The sequence below is a fragment of the Macaca fascicularis genome, chromosome 4 (assembly GCF_037993035.2).
Source record: "Macaca fascicularis isolate 582-1 chromosome 4, T2T-MFA8v1.1".
Lineage (NCBI taxonomy): Eukaryota > Metazoa > Chordata > Mammalia > Primates > Cercopithecidae > Macaca > Macaca fascicularis.
The window spans coordinates 85249603-85266733 of NC_088378.1; the positions used below are offsets into that span (position 1 = coordinate 85249603).

The 17131-nt window shown below is 41.2% G+C and overlaps 1 protein-coding gene across 16 annotated transcripts in view; it reads left to right on the top strand.

Annotated features, from left to right (window-relative positions):
• Positions 1-17131, top strand: part of BACH2 (BTB domain and CNC homolog 2) — a 367936-nt gene that overhangs the window by 166804 nt on the left and 184001 nt on the right. For 5 of the 16 annotated variants that reach the window (XM_065543704.1, XM_045390295.2, XM_074037448.1 and 2 more), the window contains one exon: positions 15162-15289. The exons of the other annotated variants lie outside the window; for them this stretch is intronic. The gene's annotated coding sequence lies outside the window, so the exon portion shown is untranslated. The remainder of the gene's footprint in view (positions 1-15161; positions 15290-17131) is intronic. 16 annotated transcript variants of the gene reach the window in all.

A 17131-nucleotide genomic window follows, 5' to 3' on the forward strand; every position in this document is an offset into this window, starting at 1 on the left:
TTATGTCCATCATCAGCAAAAGTGGCAGCCTCTTGACCTCCTGGCATGAACACGTCATACTAAGGAGGAGCAGTCTCTGAAGCTCTGTTTCCATTTAATTTAGGAATGCAATCACTTTCGTTGGCTGGCATAACAATAGTGAGCTTAATTTTTTAGCTGTGAGTGAAAGCAGCTTGCCCAGCTTGGCATTCTCTTTGCTGTGGCAGCTGGCCCACTGACCTCATCATTTGGGTTCCCTGTTCTTATAGTGGAACCAGTACCACAAAAGTGAAATGCTGTATTTTCCACAGAGTCACGCTACTTGTGATTGTTTGTTTACAATGACATAATGTCTTAAACTTTAGTTCAACCCTCCCAAAAATGGACATAAATGTGGTGTTTGAAGGGTGAGCTCATGTGTAGAAAAAGAATTGAGAATCACCATAATAAAGGGTTAGGTTAATGACCGCAGTCTGGCCTTCTGGAGCTTGCCTATCTATTCAGAAGCTTTCGCTGAGATTCAGGCCATTTGAAGCAGGAAGTTTGGTGTCCTGATGGCCGCCCCTGGTTCTCAGCAGTTTGGTGTCTTTGAACTACTTTGGGAGAAGCTACTGCATTTTGGAATTATTACAAAATGAGGAGTCAGCCGCACAAAGGTGACCCTTTTGAAGGCAGCCGGCGGTGTACAAAGGCACAAGTGTAATCACCAACAAGAAAATTGATGCCTCCTACTCTGATTCAGCAGCTGACACAGGCCTTGAAGCAGGCTGTGAGTGTGGAATTTCTGAATTCATTGAAAGTTCATGTTTCTCATCCACATGTCACAGAATTCATCTTCTTGTGTTGTTTTTTAGGGTCAAACTTGACTATTACTAGTAAATGCTTCTGATAACTGGTAAATGCTTCTACTCACTTTTCCCCAGTGGTCCTCCAGAGAGCCCACGCCTGGATTTGTCAGGTGGGGTAGGTGATACTGATGGGAAACGCAATCTTCCACTCTCAGGAGTGACTCTTCCCACTGAAAGACCATATTAACACTAACAACATCGAAGAGTTTGTGCTTCCCAAAACATTTTGCATGTGTATTACCTTATTCAGTTCTCACAAACAACTCTGTAAAGCAGGTAGTGTCAGATGAATTTTATAGATGGAGAAAACTAAAGTTCACAGATTAACTGCAGGGCTTAAAGCAAAGCAACAAACAGAGCCAGGATTTTAACCAGATCTGTTTGCCTTCAGATTTCATGCTCTTCTAACTTCACCACCTTCGTGTGAGCAAAGCCTCTGCATCTGCAGTTTGGCCTCTAGCTGTCTTAGTATTGCCCCACGGTGAAGCAGGGGGTGCTGGCCTGTACTGGCTATTCACAATCAATGGTTCCTATTCAGATGAAACCACTGGAGGTGGGTAGAAGGCCACGAGCTCCAGACAGCTGGCTTTCAATTCCAGTTCTGCTGTTCTGTTAGCATGATAGCCATAAGCAAGTTATCTAACCTCTTCAAGCCTCAATTTCCACCTTGGTAAATGAGAATACTAAAAGTACTCACGCTCAGTGTCATACTCTACTGGATGAGAACCACATACGTAAAAGCATGTGGTACATATGTTATAGTGCCAGGCAAAAGAGAAAATGATCCTTCGTTGTTAGCTCCTGTGTCAGCATCACCCTAATCAGGTAGGACCAGTGTATCCTACCTCGTGGCTACATTAACACGTGTATCCTAGGCCACCTGTATCCTGGGACACCTGTGTCCTGGGCATGGGCCTATACTGATCTAGGAGACCTCCTCTATCTTGGAGGGCATCTTACAACTTCTCACTGCATCTCATCACACCAGCAGGAATTCCACCAGTCGATGGTGTACTCTAACAAATCCCAAAAGCTGGCCAGGCACCATGGCTCACTCCTGTAATCCCAATACTTTGAGAGGCCAAAGCAGGCAGATCACATGAGGTCAGGGGTTTGAGACCAGCCTGACCAACATGGTGAAACCCCGTCTCCACCAAAAAATACAAAAATTAGCCAGGCACAGTGGTGAGCACCTGTAATCCCAACTACTCGGGAGGCTGAGGCAGGGGAATCGCTTGAACCCAGGAGGTGGAGGTTGCAGTAAGCTGAGATCGCGCCGCTACATTCCAGCCTGGGTAACAGAATGAAACTGTGTCTCAAAAAACAAACAACAAAAAAAAAAACTTCTTGAACTGATAAGCAACTTCAGCAAAGTCTCAGGATACAAAATCAGTGTGCAAAAATCACAAGCATTCCTTTACCCCAACAGTAGGCAAGCAGAGAGCCAAATCATGAATGAACTCCCATTCACAATTGCTACAAAGAAAATAAAATACCTAGGAATACAGCTAACAAGGGAAGTGAAGGGTCTCTTCAAGGAGAACTACAAACCACTGCTCAAGGAAGTAAGAGAGGACACAAACAAATGGAAAAACATTCCATCCTCTTTTACACTGTTGGTGGGTCTGTAAACTAGTTCAGCCATTGTGGAAAACAGTGTGGTGATTCCTCAAGGATCTAGAACTAGAAATACCATTTGACCCAGCCATCCCATTACTGGGGATATACCTAAAGGATTATAAGTCATGCTGCTATAAAGACACACATGCACACATATGTTTATTGTGGCACTATTCACAGTAGCAAAGACTTGGAATCAACACAAATGTCCATCAGTGACAGACTGGATTAAGAAAATGTGGCACATACACACCATGGAATACTATGCAGCCATAAAAAAGGATGAGTTCATGTCCTTTGTCGTGACATGGATGCAGCTGGAAACCATCATTCTCAGCAAACTATCGCAAGAACAGAAAACCAAATACCACATGTTCTCACTCATAGGTGGGAATTGAACAATGAGATCACTTGGACACAGGAAGGGGAACATCACACACTGGGTCCTATTGTGGGGAGGGGGTAGGGGAGAAGGATAGCATTAGGAGATATACCTAATGTAAATGACGAGTTAATGGGTGCAGCACACCAACATGGCACATGTATACATATGTAACAAACCTGCATGTTGTGCACATGTACCCTAGAACTTAAAGTATAACAATTTAAAAAAATTTTTTTTAATTCCATCCTCATGAATAGGAAGAATCAGTATCATGAAAATGGCCACACATTCTGCACACATACCCCAGAACTTAAAGTATAAAAAAAAAAAAAACCCACATGGACACAGAGAGGGGAACAACACACAGCATGGCCTGTTGGGAGGTCAGGGGAGGGAACTTAGAGGACGTGTCAATAGGTGCAGCAAACCACCATGGCATGCATACACCTATATTAGCAAACCTGCACATTATGCACATGACCCTGTTTTTTAGAAGAAAAAGAAATATGTGACAGAGAAGTAGGAAACCACTTTAGTGAAGTTTTTAGGGCTCCAGTAGTCTGGGACAATGGTCCTAAAACTATTTGATATCCAGAACCCTTTATAGATTGTTTTTTTTTCTTGAGACAGAGTCTCGCTCTGCCACCGAGCTAGAGTACAGTGGCACGATCTCGGCTCACTGCAACCTCCACCCCCCAGGTTCAAGCGATTCTCCTGCCTCAGCCTCCCAAGTAGCTGGAACTACAGGCGCCCACCATCACACCCAGCTAATTTTTGTATTTTTAGTAGAGACAGGGTTTCACCATGTTGGCCAGGATGGTCTCAATCTCTTTACCTCGTGATCCACCCGTCTCGGCCTCCCAAAGTGCTGGGATTCCAGGCATGAGCTACTGCGCCCGGCCTATAGACTCTTAAAGTTGTTGATGATACTGAAAAACTTGTGTGTGTGTGGATTTAGCTATTAATGTTAACCACCAAACAAATTAAACCTGAGGGGAAAGAAATCCCCAAAGCCTAGTAGGATGAATACCTTAAATTGTCAGTCATTTGCATCTTGATATGGATTCTTTCCTCCACTTCCTTCCCAAGACCAAAAGAAAGGAGAGTTTGGTGCTGAGGAGGAATGAGAGGGAAGGAGAGGCATAGGCCAGGACAGGGTAAGGGGCAAAGCCAGAAGAGCTCTTTGGGCACCTGTGGACCATGGCTGGGGACATGGAGATGGGGGCATAAGGGAAAAGTGCATGGGAAGGCAGTGAATCCTGGCCCACAGTTTTCCTTGGGGTTAGCTCCATGCAAACCTTACTTTCAATAGATACTTACATATCGCCATCTAAAGAAAGTTCTTGCACTGCGTAGTTTTTACACAAGTAGCTACTTGTGATTGCCAGAAGCACCTTTAAAGTGTCAGTGGTCTTCATTTTTCAAGTCCCATGACTTCTCAGTGAGGACGCTGCTCAGCAGGAACTGTTCAGACACAACAGCCTCATGCCACAGCAGATCGCTGAGCTGAGCCAGAGTCTGTACAACATCTTCGAGATGAGGCCACATACTGGCTGTGCCACCTGGCTTCTTTTTTAACTCGAATCATCTCAGATAACTTGAGATAATTAAATCACACTGCATTCTTTCTGATTTTTTAATGTAAATCATTTCTGAGCAAGAAAGTCACATCTTCCCAGCCTCCCAAAGCCATTGTAAGTGCAGGGTTATTGTTTCGTAAAGGAAGAGGAAGGTGAATGATTTGTGTCTCAGAAAGCTGTTATCCTGGCATCTCCTTTTCTGCCGAGGTGGTATAATGAGCAGCTCTACCCCACTTCCCACCATGGTGCCTGAGGCTTGCCCTAGAGGGAAATGCTCTTAAAGGAAAAACCACCAGCAAGGCCAGTTGTAACAGAGACTGGGGGAGAGGCTCGCAGCCTTGCTTCACCTCAAAAAGCAGGGGGGGGGGTTCCACGTCTTCTCACACCTGCAGCCATCAACCCCGGAGCGGGGAATCCTTACCTGCAGGGTGGCATTTACAATCTCAGACGCATTTCACAGTCTCTCCTTTGAGCAACTTCAGTGTGTATGGGCTGGAAAAGAGGAAAAGTGTGTTACTTTTTTTTATGCAACAATGTATAACTGTGTCAACACATAAGACAGTCTGTCAAAGCTTTCTGCTGGTGTTGCTGCTGTGAATTAATTTTGAGCGTCACTTGTGAGCAGTAAACACTTTTGCAGTGTGAACAACTCTTTTGTACAGTAGGAGTTGTCGACAGCTTGCCATCCCCCCTTTAAGGGAGGAAGGAAACAGAGGCTGCCTCCTCCCTGACAAGTTAAGTTGGCTGGAGTAGGAGGAGCAGAAATTTGTGGCGCTCCCATTTTGCAGTTTTATCTTTTCTTTTGACCACTCGGCTGTTAGATTTTCAGTGAGACTGGAGAATAAACGTAGTGTGTAGAATTAAGAATCTGACTAAGCCACTGGGCATTTGACCACTTCTTGCTGTTTTAGAATTTGTTCTAGAATGTATGGTCTACGTCACTTTTGCCCTTAAATTTGTTAGAGATATCACCGTAAAGAGCAAGATGCAAACACAACACGTCTGCCAAACACTGACTAGAGAGAAATGCTTCTCAGTGTTTCACATTTTATTGCTGTTATGTTGAATATTTAATTGAACTTTATTTACACAGTTAAAACATAATCACTTCACTAGGGTTGACACTTCGTGTAGCTCTATGTTCATGTTCACTCTTTTGTTTCTTTTTATTTAAAGGTCTTGGTTCCTTCTTCCCTCTTCATCCCGTAACCAAATATTGAAGTCTACAATTCTCTGTAACTGTGACAGACCCAAAGCTTTCTCTTCTGCCCATGCTGCATCTGACAGTAGCACTGAGAGCATTGTATGACACTGTAGCAGCAAGCTTCCTTGACTCTGACCCACATTTTTGAGATGTGTTCTTGAGTCCCCATCCCTTTCAAACCTGTTAAGAATCTATTGTTCCCATTCTAGCAGCTACTGAAATATGTTTTACCATGCACATTCCTTAAGGTATATGTGCTTCGTGTGTTTATATAGAACCTATTCTATAAAGTCATGCTTCTCCTTTTGTCCTAAAATTCCTTCCTTCGGGTTTTGTAATGGGACCCGCTTGTTCTAACATCCTGAAACGTGTTGATTAAAGACCTTGTTCCACCTGTTCATATCCCACAGATCGCAGCGTGGAGCCTAGAGACTTTCTCTCTCCACGCTTTCCTCTGTTTCCCTGCAGCCGGCCCTCCTGGCCACCTGGCGTAGTGCTCTTGCTGTGTGCTGTATGCAGAGGATGGTCTGCAAATGAGGATGACTGATTAGTCTCAATTCACAAATAAAGCAGCAACTAGAGGGTGGCAGGGGTGGATGAGGTGGGTTTTCACCCATTTGGCATCATCTTATGGGTTGAAAGAGTTCCAGGGGCCCTGTGAGAAGACCCCTGCCACTTGTTGAGAAGTTGAGTGCGCTGGGTGTTGAGCCCAAGGTGGGTGCCTCTGTGACAAAGCAGGCCTGAGGTCACCCTGGGGGTGTGAGGGATGCATGTGCCCTGTGGAATGGGCATGGTTTGCACATGCTACTGAAGTCAACCGGTACACAGCATCTGACCCCACCCCCATTTTTTCCTATTGGTTCTGAGCAGAGAAGCAGTTTTACACCCAGTGAAAAGGATACAACTGTTCTTTTTCCTAAGATGTGAACATTTGGAGAGGATTGGTCTTTTTCAGAGGCAAACGTGCTGTTTCTCTTGCCTACCTGGGAGAGTGGTTAACTCACCCCATTCCTGATGGTAGAGGGGAATCCATATCAAGATAACCTTCAAAGGGTTAACCAAGAAGGTTTTTAAAATGGAAATCATCATGAAATGTATGTAACATGAAAGGCAAATGCAAAATGCTTAAATGACAGGTGGCATCATTTGAAAAGGATGTGGGTGCTGATCCCAGAGCTGTGATCATACACAGCTGCATTAATTTGCCTAATCACTGGATTGCTGTAACCAGTATCTATAAATAAACACACCAACTAATCTTTTGATTATCCTTTTTTATGGCACATTTTCTTCTCCCTTCCTTTTTTTTTCTTCTTCATGTCTTTTCATTGTGATTAAACCATATTCCTAAACTCTGTAATTCCACAGATTCTTTTATAACTGTTAAGCAACCAAAATAACTTTGGACAGTTCACAAAATGAGAAATACAGATGGCCGATAAATGTATGAGAAGCTTTTTTATTGCTTTTAGAAAAATGCAAGGAAAAAAAATCAATGAATTGTCATTTTTAAGTATCAGATAGGCAAAGGTTAAAATTATTAGAAAAACTCCAGTGTTGGCAAGAGTGTGAGGAAACAAGCATTTGTGTGTAGGGTCACTGGGCATGCATCCTGGCGTTCTGGCGTTAGGTATCAAAATGATCTGTGTGCATAACATTGCACACTGGTTGACTTCTAGGGATTTACCCAAAAATAATAGTGACAAAACAGGAAGATACTTTCTCAAGGATTTTTAGGTGGGCATTGTTTACAATGGTGGGAAAAATGGGAAACTAGAAATGATCATCAAATGAGAGCTCATGAAGTAAAGTCTGATACATAAAGGAATACCGTGTATGTATTAAGAAAGATCATAAGATCTGTATTTATTACCAAGGACAGAGGTTGCAATACATTGCAGTGTGGAAAACGCAAGTTACAAAACAAGGGTATAATATGTTTGCAGTTTTAGTACATCCTGCTGGGTCAGGGCCCGACATTCTGAATTGTTAACAATTTCCTTAGTGTTGTCAGTGCTGCTGGTCTGTGGACCACACTTTGAGTGGCAGGTTAAAGTGTACACAGACATCTCTGTGTGAATAAACACTTGGAAATACACATGGAAGGTTTCCCGAGATGGTGAATCTGGATGATATTTACTTTTGTCTTTGTGCTTTTCTGTATTGTTTAATACTTTATAATGCATCTGTATCCAGCTTTACATAAACAATAAAGCTGGGTTTTAAATAATAAATAGCCTGTTGGACACATGTTTTTTTAAAAGTTGACTTCAAATCTACTTCTCAAACATTGTAAGGGGGAGGGAGCAGACAACCTGGGCCCATCTTTTATTTTTATTTTTATTTTTTTTATTTTTTATTTTTTTTTGAGACGGAGTCTCTCTCTGTCACCCAGGCTGGAGTACAGTGGCGCAATCTCGGCTGACTGCAGGCTCCACCTCCCGGGTTCACGCCATTCTCCTGCCTCAGCCTCCCAAGTAGCTGGGACTACAGGCGCCCGCCACCTTGCCCGGCTAATTTTTTGTATCTTTAGTAGAGATGGGGTTTCACCGTGTTAGCCAGGATGGTCTCGATCTCCTGACCTTGTGATCCACCCGCCTCAGCCTCCCAAAGTGCTGGGATTACAGGCGTGAGCCACCGCGCCTGGCCCATTTTTAAGGATGGGAGATCATTAGAATCACATGAGAGACTTTGAAAAACACAGATTCTCCAACCTGACCCCCAGAAATTCTGACTCAGCCACCCTTAAGTGGAGACATCAGTTTTTGACAAAAGTTCCCCTGGCGACTCTGACTCACACTAGGTCTGGCCCCATGCAGCCAGCGGGTGCCTTCATCAGTTTTGGGGCCCAGGCCTGCATTCGGAGGAGAGTCGCACTCTCCCTCTTGCTCTCCTCAGAATCATAGTGCTTTGGGGCATCAGGAGGCGATCTTGATGTTCTCACGTAAGATTTCTATTTCCAACAGAAATTTCTTTGAAGTTTTTCCCCCAGTCTCCTTATAAGCTGTCCTAGCCTTCAGTGTTTGTATCCTAGGTCTGCTTAACAAATTATCACAAACTGGGCGATTTAAAACAATGTTTATTCTCTCACAGTTCTGGTGGCTGGAAGTCCAAAATCAAGGTGTTGCAGGACCACACTTCCTCCAAAGGCTTCAGGGCAAAATCCTCCCTTGCCTGTCCCAGCTTCTGGGGCAGCTCCAGGGATGTCCTCAGCTCATGACTGAACTACTCCAATCTCTGCCTCCACCTTCACATGACCTTCTCCTCTGTCTTCTCTTCTGTGTCTTCTAAGGACACCTCCCTTGGATTTAGGGTCCACTCAGGTAATCCAGGATGATTTCATCTCAAGATTCTCAACTTCATTACATCTGCAAAGGTCCTTTTTCCATATAAAGTTTCATTTCCAGGTTCTAGAAGTTAGGACGCCTATATTGTTGGGGACCTCAATTCAACCCCCTACACCTTCTAAACTATTCAGCAACAGTTTTGAAGTTAAGCAAAACATTCTAGATTTACCATTTTATTTTTCTCTGCCATTAAGTTCTCGAGTTTTATGTCTCTTCTTTATGTGTTACTATAGGAAGGTCTCCCATGAAAAAAATAGAACCATTGCCATGGGCAGTCAGTACCTACTCTAGCAATGTGTCTGCCCCGTGAAGCTCAGTCTTCTGTCCTGGTGGGTCTCCCTCTTGTCAAGCAGTTTTCTCAGCCATCAGAGGGGCTGGGAGAGCCAGGCCTCACCAACACTTTCTCTGAACACGTTCCCACTTCTTGCCTGTGCTCTTCTTTGCCCAGGCTCTCCTAGGATGCAGAAATCAAGGAGGTGTTTGCTGAGGAATAAAACTAATCTCTCAGTAGAAATTTAAGAAAAAGGTCATCATAAGTCTATTATTGATTGTGTTCAGTTGGACTTTGAACAAATTTGGGGCCACTTTCCCCACCCCAGCCCTCAAGGAGAAAGAGAAAGGAAAAGACTAAAATGAGTGTGGCCATGTATCCCAGATTACTGCCTTCAAGAAGTCCTTTCCTGTAAACCGTTTTTTGATTGTTCTTGTTCTGGTAAGGGAGGGAGAACTGGGTTTGATACTGAGACTGCCACAAGTCTGTCTCTTTTTTTGTGTTTTACTGACTCGATCCTTGCTTCATGCTACAGATTTCTCACAGTGGGTATTTTTAGTTGAGGAGGAGGTTTCTCAAAAATGCTTTGCCGATGTCTGGTCATGCACAACCCTTGGGCATCCCCAGTGAAGTGCTTTGAGTCATGGCCCCTTAAAGTCCCAAGCAGAGAGGATGTGCATTTGGCCCATGGTGTGCTTTGCCTGGACATGTGTCATTTCCCAAAATATACAGGAGGAGAACCAGATTAGTAAAAGGAAACCTTGTCACACATGGTAGGGTTCTGCTGCCCCAGAATCAACCTTTACAACTGGAAAGGTTCAGCCTTCCTTACTTGGAGGGGTCATATTCATTGGCCTGCAGTTAAAACAGTCTTACTAATAGATAGGTAGCCTCACACCAGAAATGGGGGGCAAAAGGCAGAATTACTAAACATTTAAGCAACACGTGAGTAAAAATATTTGGCCTCTTTTTTTCTTTGTTTAAAATATGCAAAGGCAGCTGAGCACAGTGACTCACGCATGTAATCCCAGCACTTTGGGAGGCCGAGGTGGGTGAATTACCTGAGGTCAGGAGTTCGAGACCAGCCTGACCAACATGGTGAAACCCTGTCTCTACTAAAAATACAAAAAAATTAGCTGGGCGTGGTGGCGGACGCCTGTAATCCCAGCTACTCGGGAGGCTAAGGCTGGAGAATTGTTTGAGCCTGGGAGGTAGAGGTTGCAGTGAGCCGAGATTGTGCCACTGCACTCCAGCCTGGGCATGGCAGAGTGAGATTTGTCTCAAAAAATAATAAATAAATAAATAAATAAATAAATAAATAAACAAACAAACAAATAAATAAATAAATAAAATGCAAAGGCTTTTTGCTCCAAAATAGCTGAAATTTAGATATATATCTTTTTATTAAAATAATGTTATTATTTAAAGAAGCAAGTAGTAACCATTAAGATAAGTTAGAAAATTTTAAAAATCAGAAGAAGCAGCAAGAAGGAACCCTATCTACCTAGAGCTTCCCAGGGTTACAGGCTGGTTGCAGAGTCAGAGCCCTCTTATCTAACCTGACTGGGACTGGATGTTTTCTCGTTAGTTGAAAAATCAGTTAAACAGTGAATCATTTTTTTAAAAGATACTACATAGCCTCAATCACGTATTTAATCTAAAGTCGCAAATGAACAGTGATTTGCCAATCTTTTGATGTGGGCCCAAGGCCTTTTCTTGGAGTTTGGGTCTGCTGATTGGAATTTCATGTAATCTTTCATGCACATTATTGCATGATTTCCATTTTTAGTCTTTTTAAGTGAGGAATTTTTTAAGACACTTGCAACACAGTCTGACTGCAAAGTCATTTTAAATTTTTATTATTTCCCCAATCTTTCACAGTTGTCTCAATCATATCTAATTCAATGGCAGATTTCCTCTAGTGACTTACTTTCATTTCTTTGATTTTACTAAATTTTCATACAAATAACTTTATTTTCACACTCATATTTCATGGGCCAACATAATATTTAATTTCTGTAATTACAAAGCAAGTACAGCTGGCATTAACAGTTTATGCAGAGAGAGCTAATGTGCTCCAGCATACCAGAGAGAACATTCAATATTCATTTGACCACAGTATTGGTCAGTGTATTTTATACAGGGGATGGAGGATGCTGATTGATCCATCCAGTTGATTAGGGCCCATTGGTTAAAAGACTTTCTGTTGGATAGTTTCTGAACTCCTCCCAAAAATTCATCAGTAAAAACCCGTTCAAAAAGCAGGCAGCCTTCAGATGATTTGAAGGGTTCTGCCAAACATAGGGACCCACTTGGCAAATTAAGATCCATGACAAGACTCAAGATATTTGAAGGAGGCTTATGGTTATGCAAATATTTGGCTTCCTCTGAAGGGCCACTAAACATATCAATGAAGATGTTTGTGAACTAGGCAAGCTTTGCTTTGATAACCTTGTACTTAATTGATTTTCCTAATGGTTTATTTTAATAAAGTAGGGTTTTTTTATTTCAAATGTGTTTAACACATTATTAAATGCCCGCAGAGTTTGGTACCTGCTGAAGTAGAGAAAGCAGGTGTTCTACTCATGTTCTATGGATAAAGAAACGAAGTCAAAGACGTTTCATCCCATGAGAGTAGTGACCATCATGGACCTCTTCTTGTGATGTTTGATTTAAACTTCTCAACTCTATGGTCCTCTCCCCATTTTTAGGGTGCTGGTGAGGCCTTAATGAATAAGCTTTGTGAGGGATATGTCTGTCTTGTTCATTGATGTCCCCAGCAGCTGGCATGAACAGGTAAATGAATGAATGAGACCAGTCACACTGCTAGCAAGAGCCAAAGTCGGGGTGAGAGCCAGGTCTTCTGACTCTTGATCCTGTGTCTTTCTAGTACATCAAAATCTCCTAGTCCTTTGCTGGCTTTTCTGGGTCCTTAATGTTCCCCTGACCTGAGCAACACCCATTGTCTAGTCACAGATTGCGAAAACACAAACCAAGAGCAACTCCCTGATTTTGACAGATTTGTTGTTTTTGAGCTTCAGAATTATCTGGCAATGTCCCAGTCAGCAAATTTTTTTTTCAAAGTGGATGAACATTGTGTTTTAAGAGATTGTTTTTACTAGTAACTAAGAACTTCTAAATATTTGTTTTATTTAAAATATTTTTACCCCCTAAGAATCTTCAGTAAATGTTAATTATATCCTTTCAACAACTTTTGCAGTTATTGGGTAATATTAAATCCTGATATTTTTCAATAAATAATTGCTTTTTCATCTGCTGGGTAACAGTATATATTTTTAGAAGGTTGTTTCTGCAGCTGTTCAGCTATTCTGTATATTCAAATTTCAGGCTTTTCAGTTTAAATTGATAGCTCAGTAAACTGACACCGCAAATCAAGTAGAAGATTGAAGATAAGCATTTCTCTATAATGTATAGGGTATTTTAAATAATGCATTTTTGGACATTATATTAGTGTGTGTTTAAGTTGATTTTGGTATACGTGAATTACTCTCATTTATGTTCCTCATTAAGTCTTCATATTATAGTCGTTGATTGAAACTAACATAATTAGGTAAAGACAGAGCTGGGCCCACAGGAGACCCTGGAAGAGTCATGACTGAATCATCATTTTGAAATGTAGCCACATGGGCATGACAGGTATAAATACAAACAGTTCCTACAACATGTAGATAAAAGTTCCCAAATGTCATAGGCACATGGAAGCTTGCAAGTGCCACCTAAAGACTTGCATATAAATAAAGTCTGCATTTTATATGATGTCATGTCACATGTTTGTGCAAAGGAAGATGGATGATAAAATGTAATATTTAATTTAGGTAAAATACTCTGAACATTTGCTATATACTTGAGACTGGGCTCAAATTTTACTTTATATGTATTGTCTCCTTTAATCATCGTAAAAATCTTGTTTGGTAAGTACTATTATCTCCATTTTATGGTATTGGGTTTAAAGGAGGTAAGGAACATTTTCTAGATCTAGGTAGTGAATGGCAGAGCTTAGAACCAAACCCAGGTCTGGTTAGGCGCCCGCTCCCACGCCTTAATGACTGGAACTGGACTGTGCTGCCACCTTCTTGGATAACTGCAAATAACAAATGTTCCTTTGTTTATTCCACTTTGACATCAGATACTTACAGTGACCCTGTTGGCTTAATATGGTCCACTTTTCTTAAGAGCGCATCTTGGTCTTTCCATGACCAAGGCATTTTCATTAATCAAATGCATGTCTCTTGGATTACTGAGACAATATGAACATTAACAAGTAAATTCTAATTCATGAGTATTGATCATTGATATGCCTGCATTAACAAGAGGTACATACAGATACAACAAAATTATTTATCAAAACTTACCAGCTGTGAGACTGGATCTTTGAAAGGAATAAACCCTCCCAGTGAGACTAGTGATGTACTTAGATGCAATAAAGTGGGCTTCCAGAGAGCTGTTTTAATCACTGGAGAGCAACTTTTTTTCCTAACTTGCAATCCATCTGCTTAAAAGGGATATTTACTTGTGGTATATCATGATCCTTTGATCCTGTTTGTATTATCCATAGAGCAGAAAAAGCTAGTCAGTAACAAAGAGAAGTCAGCTGTGTGAAGCTACTGTCCCTGTTCCCTTAGTATGAATAATAGATGGTTCCCCTTCAGATTTCTTGGTTAGTATGACATTCCTGAAGGATGTCCATAGGAGATGGCTTTGCTTTAAAGCTTATTACCTTAAATTTTAATTGCTTTTGGAACTTCGACTTTAAGAAACTTTACATTCTCTATTAGACTTAAGTGTCTTTAACATAGCCACATAAATGAAACTACAATGAATCATACAAGAAAATATTATAGTCAATAAACACTGCAGAATACTTTATAACTTAGATGCTTGTAAATATGGGATGAAGTAGAAAATAGTGAAAGCAGAGAAGGTGGAAAAGACTTTAGAGGAAAAGGGCCTAAACTTAGGTAAAGTAAAGTTTATTCTTGCTTGGTATAAAAAACACAAAATAATGGAGAAATGTATATTGATCCAAAACATAAGTAAAGGCTACACAAGAATGCTGAAAATTAAGCACAGGAACAAGGAAGAATCAAAGACATTAAAGAAAAAAGAAAAAAGAAAAGCTAACCACATATACACTCTCTAGAATTACCTGTTTTGTCATTGATGGGATTCATGGATTAGTTCCTTTGTTCATAATTCCGTAATTATTTTTGAGCACCTGTTGTGTCTTAGGTAGCAGTCTAGGTGCCAGGACTCAGTGATGCACAGGGGAGCAGAGTCCTTGCTCTTAAGCAGCTTACAGTTGAGTGGAGGAGGCTATAAATGAGCATTCATCATAGGAATGACTAAGGCTGTGATTGCAGAAGTATAGGATGCTATAGAACTACCAAAAAAAAAAAAAAAAGTCAACCTAACAGTAAAGAAGTAAACGAGACAGGGAGAGTCAGAAAGGTTCTGAGGGGAAGTGCTCTCTAATCTTACACCTAAAGGATGAGTTAGCCAAGGAGAGGGGAGAGGGAAGGAATGAGCCTGTCAATCCCAGATGAGAAAAGAATTGAAATTCAGGATGGCTGGAGCAGAGAGCAGGGTAGGAGGAGTGTTGAAAGATGAAGCTGTAGAGGGAGCAGCGTCCTACTCATAAACAGCCTTGGAAGCCGTATTTGAGCTTCTTCCCAAGATCGGTGGGATGAAGGGAAGTGACATGATCAGATTTCCATGTTGAAAGATTATGGAGCGTGCTGGGCGCATGCGCCGTGAGAAGTGGGCCGGAGAGAGGAGAAACACCCAACCCTTAGTTCTTTCTTCTGAACAATGGCTGAATTCATAGACAGTACTTCAAGTTATTGTGGGAAATGTTATTCATCTTTGCCAGAAGAAGAAGGAGCAACCCATGTCTGTCATTTTCACAGAGGGAAGTTGAAGCTGCACATGTGCTTGGACATAGGGAATGATCAGAGAAAAGACTGAAAAAAGACATCCCTTGGTGCTCGAGGCATCTATCAAATATCAAAGCCTGCTCCAGAGGCATCCCAGCCTGGTGAGAACACCTCTACATAGAAGTATATCCAGGGACCTATCCTGTCACTGTAGGTGCAAATTACTTAACCAAGAAGACTTATGTGGTAGCAGTTGCTTCTAGACAGTGTGGACCTGGTCTTCCCCATATGGTATTGACCATCACTGCCATCACATCACCTTGTTTTAAGAGCTAGAATAAAGCCACTGCATGATTCTCTTTTTTTAAATTTTTATTTTAGTTTTGGGGGTAAATGTGAAGGTTTGTTACGTAGATAAACATGTGTCACAGCGACTTGTTGTACATGTTATTACATCACCCAGTTATGCTCCTCTCCCTCCTGCCCTCCTTCCTCAAGTAGACCCCAGTGTCCATTGTTTCTTTCTTTGTGTTCATAAATTCTTATCATTTAGCTCCCACTTATAAGTGAGAACATGTTATATTTGGTTTTCTGTTCCTGCATAAGTTTGCTAAGGGTGATAGCGTCCAGCGCCATTCATGTTCCTGCCAAAGACATGCTCTTGTTCTTTTTTATGGCTGCATAATATTCCATGGTGTATATGTACCACATTTTCTTTATCCAGTCTGTCATTGGTGGGCATTTAGGTTGATTCCATGTCTTTGCTATTGTGAACAGTACTGCAGTGAACATTTGCATGCGTGTGTCTTTATGGGAGAATGCTCTATAATCCCATTAATGGGATTGCTGGATCGAATGGTAATTCTGTTTTTTGCTCTTTGAGGAATCGCCGTACAGCTTTCCACAATGGTTGAACTCATTTACAATCCCACCAACAGTGTATAAGGGTTCCCTTTTCTCGGCAACCTTGCCAGCATGTTATTGTTTGACTTTTTAATAACAGCCATTCTGACTGGTGTGAGATGGTATCTTGTTGTGGTTTTGATTTACATTTCTATAGTGATCAGTGATATTGACCTTTTTTTCATATGCCTGTTGGCTGCATGTATGTCTTCTTTTGAGAAGTGTTTGTTCATGTCCTTTGCCTACTTTTGAACAGGGTTGTTTATTTTTCTCTTGTAAATTTGTTTAAGCTCCTTATAGATACTGGATATTAGACCTTTGTTGGATGGGTAGTTTGCAAATATTTTCTTCCATTCTGTAAGTTATCTATTTATTGATAATTTCTTTTGCTGTGCAGAAGCTCTTAAGTTTAATTAGATTCAATTTGTCAATTTTTGCTTTTGTTGCAATTGCTCTTGGTGTCTTTGTCATGAAATCTTTGCCTGTTCCTATGTCCAGGATGGTATTGCCCAGGTTATATTCCAGGGTTTTTATAGTTTGGAGTTTTACATTTAAGTGTTTAATCCATCTTGAGTTGACTTTTGTACATGGTGTGAAAAAGGGGTCCAGCTTCAATCTGCGTATAGCTAGCCTGTTATCCCAGCACCGTTTATTGAATAGAGTCTTTTTCCCATTGCTTGTTTTTGTCAGCTTTGTCAAAGATCAGATGGTCATAGATGTGTAGCCTTATTTCTGAGCTCTCTATTCTGTTTCATTGGTTTATATGCTTGTTTTTGTACTAGTACCATGCTGTTTTGGTCACTATAGCCCTATAGTGTAGTTTGAAGTCAGGTAAAGTGATTCCTCCAGCTTTGTTCTTTTTGCTTAGGATTACATTGGCTATTTGGGTTCTTTCTTCGTTCCATATAAATTTTAAAATAATTTTTTCTAGTTCTGTGAAGAATGTCTTTGGTAGCTTGATAGGAATAGCACTGAATCTGTAAATTGCTTTGGGCAGTATAGCCATTTTAATTATATTGATTATTCCTATCTATGAGCATGGGATGTTTTTCCATTTGTTTGTGTCTTGTCTGATTTCTTTGAGTAGTGTTTTGTAATTC